This window comes from Ochotona princeps, chromosome 1 (genome assembly GCF_030435755.1).
Source record: "Ochotona princeps isolate mOchPri1 chromosome 1, mOchPri1.hap1, whole genome shotgun sequence".
NCBI lineage: Eukaryota > Metazoa > Chordata > Mammalia > Lagomorpha > Ochotonidae > Ochotona > Ochotona princeps.
In genome coordinates this window covers 63170786-63190452 of record NC_080832.1, presented here as the reverse complement: position 1 = coordinate 63190452, position 19667 = coordinate 63170786, and the positions used below count along the sequence as shown (strand labels likewise).

At 35.6% G+C, this 19667-nt stretch overlaps 1 protein-coding gene across 1 annotated transcript in view; it reads left to right on the top strand.

The window, feature by feature from the left end:
• Positions 1–19667, top strand: part of LOC101530015 (FUN14 domain-containing protein 1-like) — a 338383-nt gene that overhangs the window by 262184 nt on the left and 56532 nt on the right. The window contains exon 3 of the transcript XR_009244949.1: positions 2566–2628. The gene's annotated coding sequence lies outside the window, so the exon portion shown is untranslated. The remainder of the gene's footprint in view (positions 1–2565; positions 2629–19667) is intronic.

Genomic DNA, 19667 nt, shown 5'->3' with positions numbered 1-19667 from the left:
CTCCCACATGATGTAGGGGCCCAGCACTTGGCCATTTTCCACTGCTTTCCCACATGTGTTAGCAGAGAGTCAGATGTGGAACATTTATGAAACTGTGTCACATAATGCAACATAATTAATAAAAAAATTAATGTGAGTTTAATGGTATGTCAATTATACGTCAATAAAGTAAACTGGAATTCTACTATGTACTCATTGGAATCACTAAATTACATGATACAAAGATTTTCAAATTCTCATAGCAGTTTTATTTATAAATAGTTTAAAAGATATAAAAACTATACAGGGATAAACAAAATATTTTATTTCAATTTAATGCAAATTAAATCCATAAAAAGGATTAAGCTATCTAGCCACACAGAAACATGATTTTAAAAATCATTATAAGCAAAAAAAGGCAGAAACAGATTACATAGGATATGATTTCACTTACATGAAATTATAGCAGAGACAATACAGTGATAACACATTAGGGTTTTCACAGAACAAGGTAGGGGGAGTGAATTAATGGCAAATATGTATGGGGAAAAACTTTGGGATAGAAGAAATGTTCTGATTCTTTATATGCTTACACATATAAACTTTTCAAATCTTAAAAAAAATCATTTCCTAACAAGGATTTTTTAAAAATAAAAATCACATTAAAATAAAAACAAGACCTCAAAAGGTGGAGTAACATCCCATGCTCCTGGATAGGTAAAATCAATATCATTAAAATGTCTATACTGCCAAAAGCAATATATACATTCAACGCAATCCCAATCAAATTGCCCAAAACATTCTTCATGGAACTGGAAACAATGATCCAAAGGTTCATCTGGAAACACAAAAAACCACGGATAGCTAGAACCATCCTGAAGAACAGGAAGTTAGCAGGGGGAATCACAGTTCCGGACCTCTGGACATACTATAGGGCAGTGGTTATCAAAACAGCCTGGTACTGGCACAAAGATAGAGAGGAAGATCAATGGAGCAGAATAGAAACACCAGAAGGGAACCCGAACAGGTACAGCCAAATAATCTTTGACAAAAAGACAAATGACAATCCAGGCAAATGGGAAGGTCTGTTCAATAAATGCTGTTGGGACAACTGGTTAATAGCCTGCAGAAACAAAAAGATAGATCCACATCTCTCACCATACACTAAGATCAGATCTAAATGGATAACAGATCTAAACCTACATCCAGAAACCTTCAAACTTTTGGAAGAAAATGTTGGAAACACAATGCAACACTTAGGGGTAGGCCCTCACTTCCTAAAAAAGACTCCAAAAGCACTAGAAATCGAGACCAAAATAAACAATTGGGACCTCATCAAACTAAGAAGCTTCTGTACAGCTAGAGAAACAATCAACAAAGTAAAAAGGCAACCCACAGAATGGGAGAAGATCTTTGCACACGACATAGGTGATAGAGGGCTGATCTCCAGAATATACAAAGAGCTACAAAACAACCAAAATGTCAAAACAAACAAGCCACTCAAGAAATGGGCACGGGAAATGGGCAAACACTTCACAAAGGAACAAACCCAAATGGCAAATAAACATATGAAAAAATGCTCAAGTTCCCTGGCAATAAGGGAAATCCAAATTAAAACATCAATGAGGTACCACCTGACGCCAGTAAGACTGGCCCACATGAATAAAAGCACCAACAACACTTGCTGGCGAGGTTGCGGGGAAAAGGGATCCCTACTCCACTGCTGGTGGGGCTGCAGGCTGGTACAGCCTCTATGGAAATCAGTATGGAGAACATTCAAACAACTCAAAATCAACATACTGTATGATCCGGCAATAGCACTCCTAGGAATGTATCCGGAACAATTGTTTTATGAGAAACCAACATGCACTCCTATGCTCATAGCAGCACAATCAGTAATTGCAAAAACATGGAAGCAACCAAAATGCCCATCAACAGAGGATTGGATAAGAAAGCTATGGTTCATCTACTCCATGGAATACTACTCAGCTATTAAAAAAAACAAAATGCAGTTCTTTGTGGCCAAATGGGCCCAACTGGAAACCATAATGCTAAGGGAAATGAGCCAATCCCAAAAGGTTAAATACCACATGTTTGCCTTAATTAAAAAAAAAGAAAAGAAAAGAAAAGAAAAAACTTCCAAGTGTTGCTTAATTGCTGCAAGGTGTTTGGTTATTTGTTCACAGCTCATATTTAAAGAAATAGTTCTGCTCATCTAGTTTTAATAGTGTTTAAAGATATGGCATTCAATATGGTCAGTATTTTTCATTTAAATGCAAATAAAATTGTTTAACTCGAGTTTTAAAAATCATATTAAATCAATAAAAGAATCCAAATACCAAAAAAAAAAAAAAACAGTCAAAATGTTTCATGGAAAAAGATTAAGATCAATGTTTTAAAAATTTTGTTTATTTGAAAAGCAGAGTGATAGAGATAGACAGACCTGAAAGAGAGAAAAAAGAAGTTCCATGTGCTTGTGTGCTCCTCAAATTACCACGATAACCCGGTCAGGCTCTGGTCCACGTCAGGATTCAGGAATTTCCTCTTTGTTTCCTACGTGGATATTGTCTTCTGCCGCCATCTCAGGCACACTAGCACGAAGCTGCATCTGAAACAAAGCAACTGAGGCTCAAACTGACACTGCAAAATGTAGGTGGCAGCTAAATCTGTTGTTACAATTCTGGTCCCTAATAACACACTTTTAATAACCATTAATCTTCGTTTAAAAGTAAATACAATTTAAAAATAACTCTTTATTTTTTAATTTTCTATGAACTATATTTCCAATGATAGTTTTACTAAGCCATAGATTTTTCCAAAGAGGAGGAATAAATGTAAGCCGTGTATATATGTGTAAGTATATATGATTTCAAATTTTTTTCACTAGAATCAACTTATATTTCAAGTCTACTTTTGTATGAATGTTTTGATTTCTGAACTATCATCACGTGTGTGTGCATGAGCTTATATATGCAGTATGGATTGTGTAATTTTTTCTGTTATACTTTCAATTAGGAAAAATTAAGTGCAGTATCAGTTTTGAAAGTGCTTAATTCATTTAAAGAAAGTGGAGAGTAGGAAAAAAGTATGTATAAAAATGTAAATGATAATCAAATAACAAACCTATTGTGAATAGCATAAATTTTAAGATCACATAATAAATTTTTTTTAAAAAGCACATTAGCTCAAAATTGTGAAAAATCTGTCAATGTAATAGGGAATAAACCTATTTTCAAATCTGTAAGCATAATTCTTTCTAAAAATACAAATTTTTTTTGTAAAAATAATCAGGTATCCAATGCGAGCAATTGGAAGCTGGGTCCAGGCTCTCGTTTAATATACAGGGTTGAGACCGGGAAGATGTTCAAACGAGCAATGAAGTTACCTGTCCAATGGGCTTGTCACTTTCTAGTCAGCACGCAGAGTCGTTCTCCTTTGGGGATCCTGAGACTGATGACAGCTATTACAATAGCTGCAAGACCAGATCACTTAGTAGAACTAAAATTACTGGGTAGTGGTACTTTAGTTATGTAGGTAGGGAAACAGCAGTGGGTTCAACCACTTCGTTTGACTTTTCTTGTGAAGTCAGAAGTTGACTAGCTTTGTGTGGAAAAATCAATAAGGCATTTATAAATCTTCATGAAAGAAGAGATTTCTGAAAGGAGAATGTGTCGGTTACATGGAGAGATGATCCTGTGTGAAGGTGTGAAGGGTTAGAGTAAGCAGATTAAGCAGTAGTGACTACAGGGAACACACACCAGTAGTTTTGATTTATGTTTGCGTTCACATAGTGAGTACTACCTGGAGAATAGCAGGGCTTTTCAAACTCTATTGATGAAGCCCCACACATACATGGAGGCTTGCAGAGTTGCTGGAGTGCACTCTGCTGAAGGAGTCCACTTGTGCGTAACTGATTATTCTTTTATTTTGTAAGGCATCTCTGATGTAGTTTTTATTATTTGGATGGTATGGTTGGTTGATAGGTTTTCTCATATTTCCTGCTCACATATAAGGTGATCAATTACTTTTTCACTTTAAAATTTCTGCACAGCAAACTTTATTGTTGTCCAAGTTCTATACTCGAATGATCAGTCCTTCTGTTGCCTTCTTTCTCATTTTTGCCAGATTATTTAGGGTGACTGTAGCTGTCATTGGCGTGTTATTTCGTCAAATACGTGCCGTGGCTCATTTATTCGAACTTTGTTTATAATTGGTTAATATATTTTAAAATATTTGTTTACTGATTTTAATGATACACAGAGTCAGACTGACACATGAGGAAGGTGATAAAGTTCTTTCCACTAAAACTGAGGCTAGGAGAGGCTAAAGGCTAAAATTTGCGACTGAAGCCAAATCTCCAACATTTGCGGCAGGTCTCGAGTACTTCAGGCATCACCTGTTGCCTCCTGGGTGTGCATTGGTAGAAATCTGGTATCATAAGCTGGGACTCAAAAACCAGACATTCAGATAGGGCATGCATGAGTCCCATGTGACTTTTAACTGCTGTTCGCTTGAACTTGGTTAATATTTCAACTGGTCTGCCTTTGTACTGTGCTTTTTTTCTGTTTGCCTTTTTTGGCATTTTTTTAATTGTTACTATTTTGCATGATACAGTTTTGTAGATATAGAGATTCCATCTTTAGCCCCCCTCCATTTACATTGTCATTGTTACCCGTCATATTGTTATAATAGTATAGTCTGTTAGGAACAGTCACAAGTCCTGTATTCTGCTATTTAAGTGTATCATGGTATTTATACAATGGTGGAATGGTGGAAATTACTCAAATGTCCATCATATGAGGCTATGAGTAAGGAAACTGTGAACTGTGGTACATCTACTCCATGGAATACAACTCAAGCATTAAAAAAAGGAAAATCTACCAGTTTCAACCAAAGGGGCACAATTGGAGACCATTGTGCTCAGTGAAATAAACCAATCCCTAATAACATATGTTTTCTCAGATGTAAATGAACATTCATGAACAATACAAAACAAACGGACATAGAGGTAAACATGTAGTATATATATTCTCATAGATGAATTATATAATAGGGACTAGCTTATCAGAAAGTGAAGACACATTGCAGTATGCATCTCCACTTCTGAATACAAAATGGACTCCCAATGAAACTGTTAAATATAGCTTGACACTGTAATACTGGATTGTCCTATACTTTTTGTACTCTGAAGTTTCAAGAGGATCAGTTCCAATAAAATAAATTCCTATTGAGCTAAGAAACACAGCAGTACAAAGAATGGTAGGATTGTATATGTTTTATTAATGTAAACTTGTCCATTTCTAAATATGAAGCCTGATAGGAACTGAGAATAGTTTTGCAAAGCACAAGCATGTTGGTATGAGACAGTGAGCAAGTAGACAGGCCTTTAGGCCAAAGCCACCTATATTCCCCTCAAAGCTTTTTTGTATCTTATGCGATTTCCCCTGCCCAAACTACTTTTAAATTTGTGAATGTAAAATGGCTGGATCAAAGTCTTAGAAAACTCAAGAAATCTAATCCAATTTAGTGTATAGCAAGAACACAATTTAAAATCTAAATAATTCTCAAACTCAAGAAACTGTCTTATGATCTATTTTCTTTTCCAGTAATCACAAAGTGAAATATCTGCCATATTTATCTCTTCCCAAGATAGGTATCTCTTCTGTGCATCTCTGACAACCTTAAAAAAATTACCCTTGCATTGGTTCATTTGATTTAGCAGTCTGGAAATTTGAAAGTGAGTTTATCAAAGGTGATGCCCCACAGTGACTTTGGCAGCATGGGGTGTGTTCCAGAGCTGAACAACAATGGCAAAATCTCCCTGACTGAGCCGTGGCACTGACATGATTGGACAGAGCAGCAAAGGCCGATTTTCTCACACTGAAGCTCCCTGCTCCAGGCATCTTTCTCTGATTGTCACCCTATTAATGCACAGCAATTGCCAGGCAGTCTCCAAGTCATCACCTTCTGAGAAACAACAGATGGGTTAACTGGCTTGAGGTCACTGGATGAGTAAGGAGCAGAGCTGGGGTTAAGTCCCCAGTCTCCTCAGACTCATCCTCTACAAGACCAAATATATCTGTTGTGGCTCCATCAGCAGTTCTAATGCTTGGGGAGCAAGCTCATTAAAACAGCTCCAAATTGATTAGAACAGGCCTATAGCCGGTTTATTCTCTCTCTCTTTTTTCTCATTTCTTAAAAAAGAAAAACCAAAACAAACAAACAAACAAAAAAACCCCACAAAATCAAATGGATTGATCATGGCCATTTACACAAATCAAAGAATGTTTCCTAACCATACCCCCTTCTTCTCTGTGTTGCCTTCATATATCAAGTCATTATCTTCCCACATATCACACTTTATCATTAAAGTGTAATTTACATATATATTTCAAGTTTTATTATACGTTTTAGAAGAGGTGGCTTTTCTTTAGTGACTGTTGTGATTCCATTTATGAGTTGCCATTTCTAAGTAGCAGATACTGTTTGATTTTATATGGAGGAAAAGAAAAAAAAAACCCTCACATTTAAGTGATATCTGCACAAAGTGATATCTGAAAATGTGGCTGTAAATTGAGTTTTACATCTTTCACTGTTGTATTTCTCAGTTGTCCTGTGCCATGCCTATATAAAACAGTGAATTTAGTTATCAAATTAAGTAGAGAAAGGAATTATGAGAAATAATAAAATGATCATAACTTGCCCTTAAATTAGTGCACACCTAAGGCCTTTCCAAAAAGTGAAACTCCTATTATGAATTTTCAGATCTTTATTTCTTCTTGATAGTTGATGTGACTATTTTACATTTTCTTGATAAGAGTTTCTTTTATATCTGACTAAAATTTTTCATGCCAGAGATTAAATAGCTTTTTTTTTAATCACCATTGGAGATGATGCATAGTTGGTCAACATCTTCTATGAAAAATGGCTCTAAGAAGATCTTTTTATAAATCAACCAAAATATGTAGATAATAGGTTGTTTTAATTGTATATTTTGTCTTGATCAGCTTCTAAAATATTTCACTGTGATTTAAACTCCTTGAATTTCACCTTATGAACCAGTTTCTTTGGAACAAGCAAAACATGTTAAAATAGCAGTTACTCTTGTAATTGCAAATAGCTGAAATCTCCTGGATTTTTGATGCTCTTATTTTAGGTTTGATTTTCAATGTGTTTTTGATTGCTTCTCAAATTTCTTTGCATTTTCTCGTGGTTATGTATATGTTTTTAAAGTCATGTTTTTAGTTTAAACTCATCAGGAAAGGAGAAATAGGAATTTGGTTGGTTGGAATTGGAATGAAGCAAAAGAAAAGCTTTCCAATTTCAAACTATCCTATCTTAAATAACTCATTTAGATAGTAATATTTTCTGAATATTTTGCTTATTTTTAATTAATATGCTTAACTTCTAGTGGCTTCTTGGCAAAATTCACCTGGGTCATAGCTTTAAATGTGAAGTTTTTATAATTAAAAGAAATACATTTTTCCTGCTACCCCACTCTCTTTCCCTGAATAAATTGTTGACAGTTTTTCATATTTCCATATTATCCTTGTTACTAAACTGTTGCCCTAACAAGTATATCACACAATGCAAAATGTTGCTGAACCAATAGGGCTTCCTTTGTACTAGAACCTATTCAGGGTGGCATATACTTTATTCAAAGGGTCTCTTTTCATCATTTTTTATTCCACAAATATGACCATACAATTCCCCTTCCTTGAGACAACGTGATTCTCAATTCAAGGAAATGTTTAAATTAATGTTATTAGCTATTAATTAAAATAGGAACCACCAGAATTATTTTTATTCATTTCTTATAACTTAAGGTTTTATACTCGGTTGCAACAGATGACACAAGATCGCAGAAGCACAAATACACATGATAAACATAATGAAACAATATTAGAAATCAATAGTATGTGGTGTATGGTATACTGTACCTAAAGTATACAATAGGGCATCTTACATAAATCATTTATTCCAAGTCATGATTGATGACCTCATAATTCAAGAGTGACGGGGCAAAGCAGAGCCCAAGCGAGTTATGGAATGTCATCAATAACAAGTGGAAACAAATGATTCATCCAGTGTCACAGTCCATTGTATGTTCAGTTTATGCAACGACAGTTAATGATAAAAACACCCAAAGTGGGTGCAGTTTGTATTTTATCTCATATATGCACATACTTTTCCTATACTATTTTGCATTGGGTTAGTGCTTATTAGTCATGAAGAAACTGATCAAGGTTGAAATAGGAATATAAGTTGATGGAGATGATAGTCTTTATTTATATAAAGCTTTTGGAATTTGTTTCCAGTAGACTTTTTTTTTCCTTTTTCTCTTGTTTTACTATCTGTCCCTTTTTATGGAGAAGAAAACACATAAAAGGATATTTCTAGCTATGCGATTTTTATTGTTTATCTTTCAGTTGACATTCTAGAAAGAGTTTTGTGTGATTTTTTAAAATGAAAGGTTATTATATAACTGTAATACTGTTTTTCCTCCATGTGATTTTTTTTCTGTATATATATGCAGGATCATGGAGTTTTACATTCTCATAAAAAGTGTAAGATTCATTCGCAAATTCAAAATGTTACTGCTAAACTTCTATTCTTGCAAAGTTGATATTAAATATGAGAATCTAAAACCAATTAAGGTATTTATCTAGATTGTTATGAGTAAAGAATGGCAAAAGTAATTCTGGGTGTTTTTTAATATGGATAATTTTAATACTTAATTTAAGTATATACAGAAAAGATTAACAAATATGAGTTGAATGAACATTGTGATATCGGACCCTGCATAAGATCATGTAGGCACAAATTATTAGAAAGTTACCACATATTTCTAAAAGATCTAAATTTTCCTTACATAATATTTTTTTGATTTGAAAAAATCTAAATAAATGCAGATTTCATATATCTTGAAAAGCTATTTAAAAACTCCAACATTTAATGATCACTTATTTGCCACATATCTAAGTACAACTCTTTAATGCACAAGAACAGGAAGACAGTATATACACGTCCTACATTTTGTTTGCATATTAAAAGTGGTTGTTAATAAAATACATAATTTGGACCCAGCGTGATAGCATAGTGACTAAATCCTTGACTTGCACGCCTGGGATCCCATATAGAGGTCTGTTTGTCTCTCAACTTCTCCACTTCCTACCCATTTTCCTGCTTCTAGTCTGAGAAAGCAGTGGAGGATGGCCCAGAGCCTTGAGACCCTGCACCCATGTGAGAGATCTGGAGGAAGTTTCTGGCTCCTGGCTTCAGATCGGCTCAGCTCAAGCCGTTGTGGCCATTTGGGGAGTGGAACAGTAGATGGAATAGAAAATCTTTCTCTCTGTAGTTTCTTCTCTCTGTCAATCTGCCCTTACAATAAAAATAAATAAATCTTAAGTATGTGTGTGTGTGTGTGTGTGTATAATTTTGGACTCTGTCATTGGAAGTCTAAAGTCACTTGGAATAAAGTATTTAAAATTAGGGAGATAATAATTTTTTCATATGCAATGATTAGAATTCACCAGAGTTTCAGTTTACTTTTACCCCAGAATTACTGAATCATAATTTTCATTGGTGAGACCTAGGAAATTCTGCTAAAAAAGAAAAAAAAATCTTCAGACTTCTAGGTCAGCACTTGGGAAACACTGAATCAAAATATAGTCATGAAGGGCCTGGAGCGATAGCCTAGTGGCTGAATTCCTTGCCTTGCATGCACCAGGATCCCGTATGGGAGCCAGTTCTAATTATGGCAGTCCCGCTTCCCATCCAGCCCCCTGCTTGTGGCCTGGAAAAGCAGTAGAGGATGGCACAAATCCTTAGGACCCTGAACCTGTGTGGGAGACCCAGAAGGAGCTCCTGGCTCCTGGCTTTGGATTGGAGGCTTTACTCTAACTTTTGTGTCCACTTGGGGTGCGAACCAGCAAATGGAAGATCTCTCTCTCTCTCTCTCTCTCTCTGCAAATCTGCCTTTCTAATAAAAATAAATAATTCTTTAAAAAAAGACCAATACCAATATCCTAAACAAACAAACAAACAAACAAACTAAAACCTGCAGGGCCTGTGCATTGCAGGCTAATCCTCCGCTCTTGTGCAGGCATCCCATTTGGGCACCAGTTTGTGAATTGGCTGCTCCTCTTACAATGTAGCTCTCTGCTTGTGGCCTGGAAAATAGTAAAAGGTTGCCCAAAGCCTTGGCATCCTACATCACATGGCAGATGTGAAGAAGCTTTTGGCTCTCAACTTTGGATTAGCTTAGCTCTGGCTACTGTGGCCATTTGGGGAGTGAACTAGTAGATGAAAAATTTCTCTCTGTAAAATCTGCTTTTGAAAATAAAAATAATAAATAAAAACAAACATTTTGAAGGGGCTTGTGCCATGAATAGTAGAATAAGCTTCTGCTGATGGTGGCAGCATCCCATAAGTGCACCAGTTTGGGTCTCAGCTTCTCCACTTCCAGTCCAGCTCCTAGCTAGTGTGTGTAGGAAAGCATCTTAAGATAGCATAAGTCCTTGGATTCCTGCACTAATATAGGAGATTAGAAGATACTCCAGACCAATGGCTTTGGATTGTCTCAGCTTTGGCCATTGCAGCCATTTGGAGATGATACCTCCCTTTCTTTTTCTGTAAATCTGCCTATCAACTAAATAGAAACAAATCCTTTTTAAAAAAGTCTGTGAGACAGAGCACTCCCACCTGTGTACTTCTCCAATTCCCAAATTCACAAATTGAAGAGGCTGACAACATAGGTTGGGAATACAAACCAGGTCTCCTACATAGATGACAAAGACCCAAGTACTAAATCTATCACTGCTGCCTGCTAGGGACTGAATTAGCAGCAAACTGTAGTTAGGAGTCACAGCTGACTACTGAGCTTAGACAAAGTAATGTGGAAATTAGGTATCTTAACACCAAATCACTGCCTCAGAGTTAGAGTATTAACAAGTTATTGTAAAAATCACACTATTTTTATGTCTCTTGAATTTTCTAATTTTTAAAAGATTTATTTTCATTGCAAAATCAGACTTACAGGGAGAAGGAGAGACAGAAAGAAAGATCTTCCATCCACAGGTTCACTCCTCAAGTGGCCGCAAAAGCCAGAACAGAACCAATCCAAATCCAGGAGCCAGGAGCTTCTTCTAGGTCTCTTATGTTGGTGCAGGGTCCCAAGGCTTTGGGCCATCCTCTACTGCTTTACCAGGTCACAAACAAGGAGCTGGATAGGAAGTGGAGCAGCTGGATGTAACTCGGCTCCCATATAAGATCCTGGTGCATGCAAGGCGAGGACTTTAGCCACCATGCTACCGCACACCAGGATCCCATATCATTACAATAGTATAGTCCTTCAAAATCAGTCATAAGTTCATCATTCTGCTGTTTAAGTGTATCTTGACATTGTAGGCGTGGACAACGGCAGACAGTCCAGCATCCTGTTTTCAAGATACATTCAACATTTTCATTGGGAGTCCATCTTTTTTTGGAAGTAGAGATGCATCCTGCATTATAGCTCCACATCTGTATGTGACAGTCTCTACTACAGAGTTACTATACATCCCCTTAAATTAAAAGCCACAAAACAAAATTATCAACAGAGAGAAAAATAGAAAGTTACAACATGAAGTTAAATAACTTGATGCTGAATGACCAATGTGTTGCTGAAGAAATGAAAAAGAAAATTGAAGACCTTCCTGAAGCAAAGGATGCTATTGTGTGGCTTATGAGTCAGTAAGGAAATTAAGAAGATAAACAAAAACTTTTTTGAATAAACCAAGATAAAACCAAAAATATCAAACCTCCTGAAATGTAGCAAAAACAGTATTGAAAGGGCCATTGATTTTATATTTTGTATGAAGGTTGCCTTATATGAAAGAGAACATATGATATTTGTTTTTTTGAGATTGGCTTGTTTCACTGAGTATTATGGTCTCTAGCTGAGACCATTTTGCTGCAAATGGTAGAATTTGATTTTTTTTAATTGCTGAATAGTATGACAAAGTAGATGTGTCACAGTTTTTTTATCCACTCCTCTGATGGGCTTCTGGGTTGTTTCCATGTCTTTACTATTGTAAATTGTGTTGTTGTAACTGAAAATAATCCAGTGGAAAAGTCTGGTCTCTTCAAGAAATGCTGTTGGGATAACAGTTTGCAAAGCAAGCAAGACCCCTACCTGTCACCTTATACAAAAATCAACTCTAAATGGATCAAGGACCTAAATCTGCATCCAGATTAGAGGAAAACATAGGAACCTCTTTCAAAGATACAGAAATTTGGAAATATTCCCTAGAAAAGTCACCAAAAGGTTTCAGCCAAAACATGCAAATGGGAGTACATCAAACTTAAAAACTTCTGTATAGCAAAGGAGACAATCAACACAGTGGAGAAGCAACCAATGGAAAGGAAGAAAATCTTTGCACACTGTACAAGTGATAGAGGACTGCTATCCGGGATTTACAAAGAGCTTCACAAACTCAACAGCAAAACAAGCAATCCTGTGAAAAAAATGGGTGATGGTAATGAAAGGACATTTTTCAAAAGAACTGATTCAAATGCCTAATAGACATATGGAAAAATGCTCAGGCTCCCTAGCTATCAGGGAAATACAAATCATAACCACATTAAAGTTCCACTTAACTCCAGTAAGATTGCCCTCGCAATGGCATGGGTTTGAGGAGAAAAGTACTTTCCTTCACTGTTGGTGGGAGTGTAGACTATTACAATCACTATGGAAATCAGTATGGAGAATGCTAAGAGAACTGATAATTGACCTGTTGTATGACACAGCTATCTCGCTCCTAGAACTATATCCAAAGGAAATGGAATCTACATATGGAAGAGATTATAAAGATCATCTAGTCAACCACCCGATTTCATGGTTCTGAAGACAGAAACAGAACTGAAGGAAATGACTAGTGTTAGCTATTTGTCAGATCCAGACCTGATCAACCCTCTTTGAAATCTGGTCTCATTCAACTCATAATTCTAGTTACTGTAACGCACATGTCCCTTTTTATATTGTTAATATTGGTAACCTAATTCATCTTTATCTCACATTTCTTCCAAATTATTAAGAAAATAAAAATATTACAGCATTTAAATATTTTTTTCTGCTGATTTTGAAGAGAATTTATAAGTGCTTATTTTTGAAAAGTATTCGCCTTGCAGCAATGGGAGCATAAACATTTTATTTCTATAGAATTTTTTATTGTCCAGTAACTCCTTTTTCATATTCGCTGAAGTGGAGCAGTGGTGGCATCCAGTGATTAATTAGTTCAAAAAGTGTTAGTTCCCCAAGGATAGCCTGTTAGAGGCTTTACAGGTCATTAAAAAAAAAAAAAAAGAAAGAAATCTCTTGCTCATGTTTGCAGGTGGTGGCACAGTGGATTTAGATTGGTTATAACATATGTAATAAATTTGCTACATCTGCAAGTGTCATTGCTATTTCTGTGTTGCAGTATTTCCATCAACAATTCAAGTTCACCGCAGACAACAGAGAAACTAAAATTTTTAAATTTGATCTTATATTTTGTTTAGCATTTTTTCACTTTCACTTTCTAGATCCCTGTGATGGCCTGCATCATTGGTGTCTAATTTTTACAAATTCCTAAAGTATTAATTCCTGTATGATTCCATAAAATCTTTGTTAATTGGGTGAATTTTGTAAATTATTGGCTCTAGTATTATATACAACCCTGGATACATTTAGGTAAATGTCTTGATACAGTTTTTAAAGGTTTATTTATTTAATTGAGACTCAAGTTACAGAGAGGAGATGAAAAAGAGAGAGAGGGAGGGAGGGAAAAAGGGAGGAAGTGAGAGAAAAAACGAGAGAGAAAGAGATTTTTCATGTGACAGTTCTCTTCCCAAACGGTCCCAATGGCCAGAGATGGGCTAATTCGAAGTCAAGAACCAAGAGCTTCTTTTGGTTCTCTCCAAGAGGGTGAAGAGACCGACTTGGGTCATCTTCTGCTGCTTTCCTGGATACATTACTAGGGAACAGATGTGAAATGGAACAACTGGACTCGAACTGTTGTCCATATAAGATGCTGGCACTGCAGAAGGCAGTTTTACCCACTCCACAATTTGATCTCTGGTGTTCACAGCCCCTCAAACTTGTTTTGCATTCCTTTATGTAATATAGTGTGCATTATTCTTTAAAGCCTCATTGTGCTATTTTTCTTGCTTGAAAAATGCTATTTGTTCATGGCACTGAATACTCAATATACATCGGTGACACTAGGAAATTTTGTTGAGAATTAGGGAATCTTTTATGTGAATCTGTGGAAAGCCTGATGAAAAAATATTTTCTGATATACTTTGTGAAGATTTTGTCTTTTCTGGGTTTTTAGAGATACTGGAACCCAGGGACAAAATAACAACAGGAGCCAGTGTGGATATAACTATTTAGATGTACCATTGTAAGTGCTGAGCGCCTTACTTCGTAGAGTATGTAGTTGAGATAAAACATTTTCCTTAAGCACCTGCCAGATGCCTAATGTTGTGTTGGATGCCTTAGAGCACCAACAAAGGCAGAAATGGACAAGGAAAAGGCAAGCCCTGGATTCTCTTAATTTAACCTCTTATTAACTATTTTCCCTTGGCTATCAGGAAAACTGAATTAAGAGCCAAACCTTAAGAAGATCAGTTTTACTACTAGCATTTGATTATCAGTAGACTCAAAAATGCCTGACCATTCAGGCAAAATTAGATCTTTATCATTCTTTTCTTTGTTACTATATAAAAGAGATTGCACTGATAAAATGTCACCTTTAATCCTTTCCTGCATCTGTTATTCATTTATTGAGCTTCTTTAATTACGATGTTGAAAGTGTCAAATAAATAGTTTAGAGACTGCCAATATTAATTTTTAAACATATCAGTGTTTCTAAACCTATGGTACACTATGTTCCGTTCCTTCCTCTTCGGAAAGCAGAGATAGTGGCTCTGTGTTTTAATTTGGTTTGATTTCTTTACTTTAACTCTGGTTATTGTTGCATATATAGTGCTAATTTAATTTCATAAGGCATCCACTCTTCTTTTTTTAATTATTTATTTGAAATATGAACTAACAGAGACATATCTCTAAAGTCCCACATCAAGTTCATTCTCCTGTAAGTCCTTTTTGAACTTTGAAATTTTTTTGTGTGTGGCAACCTTAATCTAATAAAAATATCTAAGCGATCAATGGTTTATTGTTTCTTTTCCATTAAAATGCATACTTTTGGAGGATCAAGGTGATAATTTTCCTGTTTAGTACTACCACTGTAGTATTTCCACAAACAGGTATGGTTAACAAAATAAAACAACAACAACAACAGAACAACACAAGTATGATAACCATGAACTATTGTGGCTACAGAGCCCTTGTGATGTTGGGATCATAACTGAGAAACTAAATTTTAGCTTTACTTAATTTTACTTAATTAAAGCTTAAATGGCCACATGTATCATATTGGGTATCCTAGTTTATAGGTCAACTTTTTGGTTTGGTAGCTGTTCAGTTAATATCTGTTAAATGAGTGATTTATTAGTATTTATATTACTTTAAACTTCATATTTCAGGATAGTTACAAATTTACAAAAATTATGAAACAGTTCCTATATGCTCCAACAAAATGTTTCTTTATACCTCACTGTATTATTAGTATGCCATATTTATCTGAATCAATAAACTGTACCCAGATTCCTCTATTATTAGCATCTCATATTAGTATATTTTTCAGAATTCTTAAGCCATACCTAACCCCCCCATTGTTTTAAATGCCATGCTTTATTTGTTCCACTTATCCTGTTTCATAGTAATCAGGTTTATTAACTGGTGGATAGAGAGTTGTGACATTCAATTGCAAAGACTTATTTCATCTAATGGGTACTTTCAAATGAAGCTGTTTCTGTGTGTAGATACAGTTCTCATTCACCAAGATTCAACCCAATGACAAATTCCTCCGTGTTGAAGCCTATTACATAGCTTATATTTTTAATTCTCAGGTTTCCAAGTCCCAATTTCCTCAGCTGCAAAATAGGAAAATAAGTAACTATCCTTTCAAGTTAACATTATCAAACAAAGTCATGCATTTAAAGCATTTTTTTTTTAGTTTGTGATGCAAAAGGCTTGTTCAGTGGGAGTTGTTTGCAGTCATTATTATTTTTGACCTCACATGCAATTTGTGATCTCTTTCTCACCTCCCCAAAACAAGATGGTGAATTCTTCTATTTTAGGTTAACATTGCTTTTGAACTCCTATTTTGGAGGCTGACATTGTGAAGTAGTAGCTTAAGCCACTCCCTGATGTTGGCATCTTATATGAGTGCCACTTCATGTCTTGGCTATTCTAGGTCTAAATCAGTTCCCTGTGAATGGCCTGATAAAAACAGTGGAGGATGGCCAAATTGTGGGCTCCTATTATCCAGGTATAAGACCTCGATACAGCACCTGGCTGATGGTTTCAGCCTGGCTCAATTCTTGGTGTTGTGGCCATCTGGGGAGAGCAGTAGCATGCCACTTTCTGTTGCACTGATTTTTAAATAAACATTTTAAATTAAAAAATCCCCCCATATTAAAATACATATTCACTTTGTAGCTTTTTACATTTCTCCTTCTCAATGATGACAGCATTTATGAGGATAGTATTTTCCTATTTCTAGGCCTATCCCCTAAAGCAGGCACTGAATTTTTTTTTTAACCAAATGAATGACATAAAGAAAGTTAGAGTTGAATCTACAGGTTTCCCAGCTTGTATTCAAGTGCTCTTTTTAACATTAATTTAACATTACTATCTTTCAATTTTCAGGGTGCAAAAATAGTATTGTTTTCTTAAAGCATAACATTTCTTTAGACATGAGACAGTGAATGGTACCTTATAGCCATTTTAAGGTATATAGCAGCCGGTCCTGTATATAAACTAAAATTGAAATGTCAATGAGCTAATCAGAGGTTGTGGCTAAGAACTTGCTTTTTTTTTTTTTTTTAACATACTGGTTACTCAAAACCATGTTAATTCCATAATGTTGCAAATTGCTGTTGATGTTATATCGGGACTCTTAATTGACTGGGATGATATTCTACCAGCTCTAACTTCGGACCAGAGGTGGTCTCCCCAAGAAACTGTTCAACCCATCTGGACAATAAGTAGCTGGACTCTATGCTTGGTATATGTTTGCAAGGAAAGAATCTTGATTGAATTTGAACTGTAATACTGCATCAAGGTGGAGGAATCCACCAGGGGGGAGGGGCGTGGGGAGGGGTGTGGGGATTCCCAGAGCCTATGAAACTGTCACATAATGCAAAATAATTAATAAAAAAAAAGAAAAAAAATAACATTTCTTGGGCTGATGCATTTGTTCAATTGGCTAATCCTCCACTTCCAAGTGCTGCATTCCATATGGGTGCCAAATCAACTTCAGTCCAGCTTTCTGCTTGTGGCCTGGGAAAGCAGTGGAATATGGCCCGAACTCCTGGGCCCTGTACCCATTTGGGAAGCTCCTAGCTTTAGATTGGCTGAGCTCTAGTCATTGTGGCCATTTCGGGAATGAACCAGCAGATGAAAGATTTTTCTCTCTGTCACTCCTGCTCTCTGTAAATCTGACTTTCTGATATTTAAGCAAGGTACGAATTTTTTATTTCTTAAATATTTTTTGTATGGCACAGGGAAAAATGTAGATATTTTTCCAAAATATGTATACAGAATGAACTGATAACATCAAATATTAGTGTTTCATTTCCTTACCATTTTTCTGCTTTTTAGAACTGATAAGACTTCTCTTTTCATTCTTGTAAGTTATAAAATAAGATACTGTGATATATTCCTTATGTCCAAATGTGTTTTAGATAGCAGTTACTTCTATCTCTCTTTCCTCTACCTTTCTCAGATTCTAGTAAGCATTTATTCAATAGATCAAGTTTCAAAAGGCTTACACATGTAAGAGACAGGATGTGTTATATGTTTTTTTTAAGAATCGCTGATTTACTTGAAATAATGACCTTCAGTTACATCCATGTTTCAAATGAGAGGAAATCATGATTTAATGACTGAATAGTATTTTGTTGTTTATGTTTACCACATTTTATTCTTGCATTCATGCCTAAGTTAATTTATCTCTTTGCTGCTCTGAGTAGTCCTGAAATGAACCTACACATGCAAATGTCTCTTCCATAGGCTGATTTTCTTTATTTTGGATATATAGCTAGAAGTGTGATGTCTGGGTCATATGGTAGGTCTATTTATATATGTGTGTATTTTAAGATTATTTGTACCCTGACAAGCTCTGTTGTAATTCAAATACACTCTTGTGCAAAAAGTCTCTTGATCGAGTCTTTTGGTTCTTCTATGCATAGGATCATGTTATCTATTAACAGGAATAGTTGTAACTTCTCATTTCCAATCTGAATTCCTTTAATTTCTGCTTCTCTAACAGCTCTGGCAAGGACTTCCAATACTATGTTAAGTGGCAGTGGTGAAAGTGGACATCTTAGTCTAGTTCCAGATTTTAATGGGAAAGCTTTCAATCTTTCCCCGTTCAGTGTGATGCTGGGTTTGGGTATTCATATATTGCTTTAAAATTCTTACTTTTCATTCAGAAGTATGTGTGTTTTCTATGTTTTTTTTAATAATTTCTTGTTTTCCTTTGCTTGCTTATTTCTAATATTGTCCTATTTTGGGGAAGAAAAACTTATACATATGTGATATGATTTAAAACTACTTGAATTTGTGCAGACTTGTCTTATGGCCATAAAATATGGTCTGTTCTATGTCTTTGCTACTGTAGATTGTGTTGTTGTAACTATAGGATTACAGGTCACTTTCTCATATACAGATTTCATTTCTTTGGCTATATTCCCAGATGTGTGATAAGATGGGTCATATGGTGGATCAATTTTTAGTTATCTTAGCACTCTCTATACTGGCTGCAGTGGTCTGCACTCTTACCAACAGTGAAGTAATGTACCTTTCTCCAATTAAGTATGCCAGCAGGTGCTGTTAATAGAGGTCACGTCTATATAATGTTGCATGTACTGATGTAATGAATTTGCATTATGCTACTACTGGGTGGTATGTTGTGATAAGTATCTGGAAGTTCCATTTTGTCTACACTTTAAGTTTGTTGTTTCTTTGTTGACTTTTTTCTGATGTGTTTATCCATTCATAAAAGTAGAGTATTGATGTCTACCAGTATTATTATAATGGGGCCGATCTCTCCCTTTAATCTAATTGTGTTCAGTTTATAAAATTTTTGCTCCAACAGTAGGTGCATATACATTTAAAATCATCATATCTTCTTGCTGAATTAATCTCTTTGTCTTTATGTACATATAGTAACTTTATTCTGTCTTTAAACATTTTCTCCTAAAATCTATTTTATCTGATGTAAATAATCTATGTCTGTGCGTTTTGGATTTTCATTAACGTGCAGTGTCTTTTCCATCCAACTTTCATTGTGTTTTGTTAGTGAAGTGGCTTTCTTTTTTTTAAGCTTAATTTTTTATTTTTATTGCAAAGTCAGCTATACAGAGAGGAGGAGAGACAGAGAGGAAGTTCTTCCGTCAGATGATTCACTCCCCAAGTGACCGCAACAGCCGGTGCTGCGCCAATACGAAGCCAGGATCCAGGAACTTCTTCCAGGTCTCCCACATGGGTGCAGGGTGCCAACGCTTTGGGCCATCCTTGACTGCTTTCCCAGGCCACA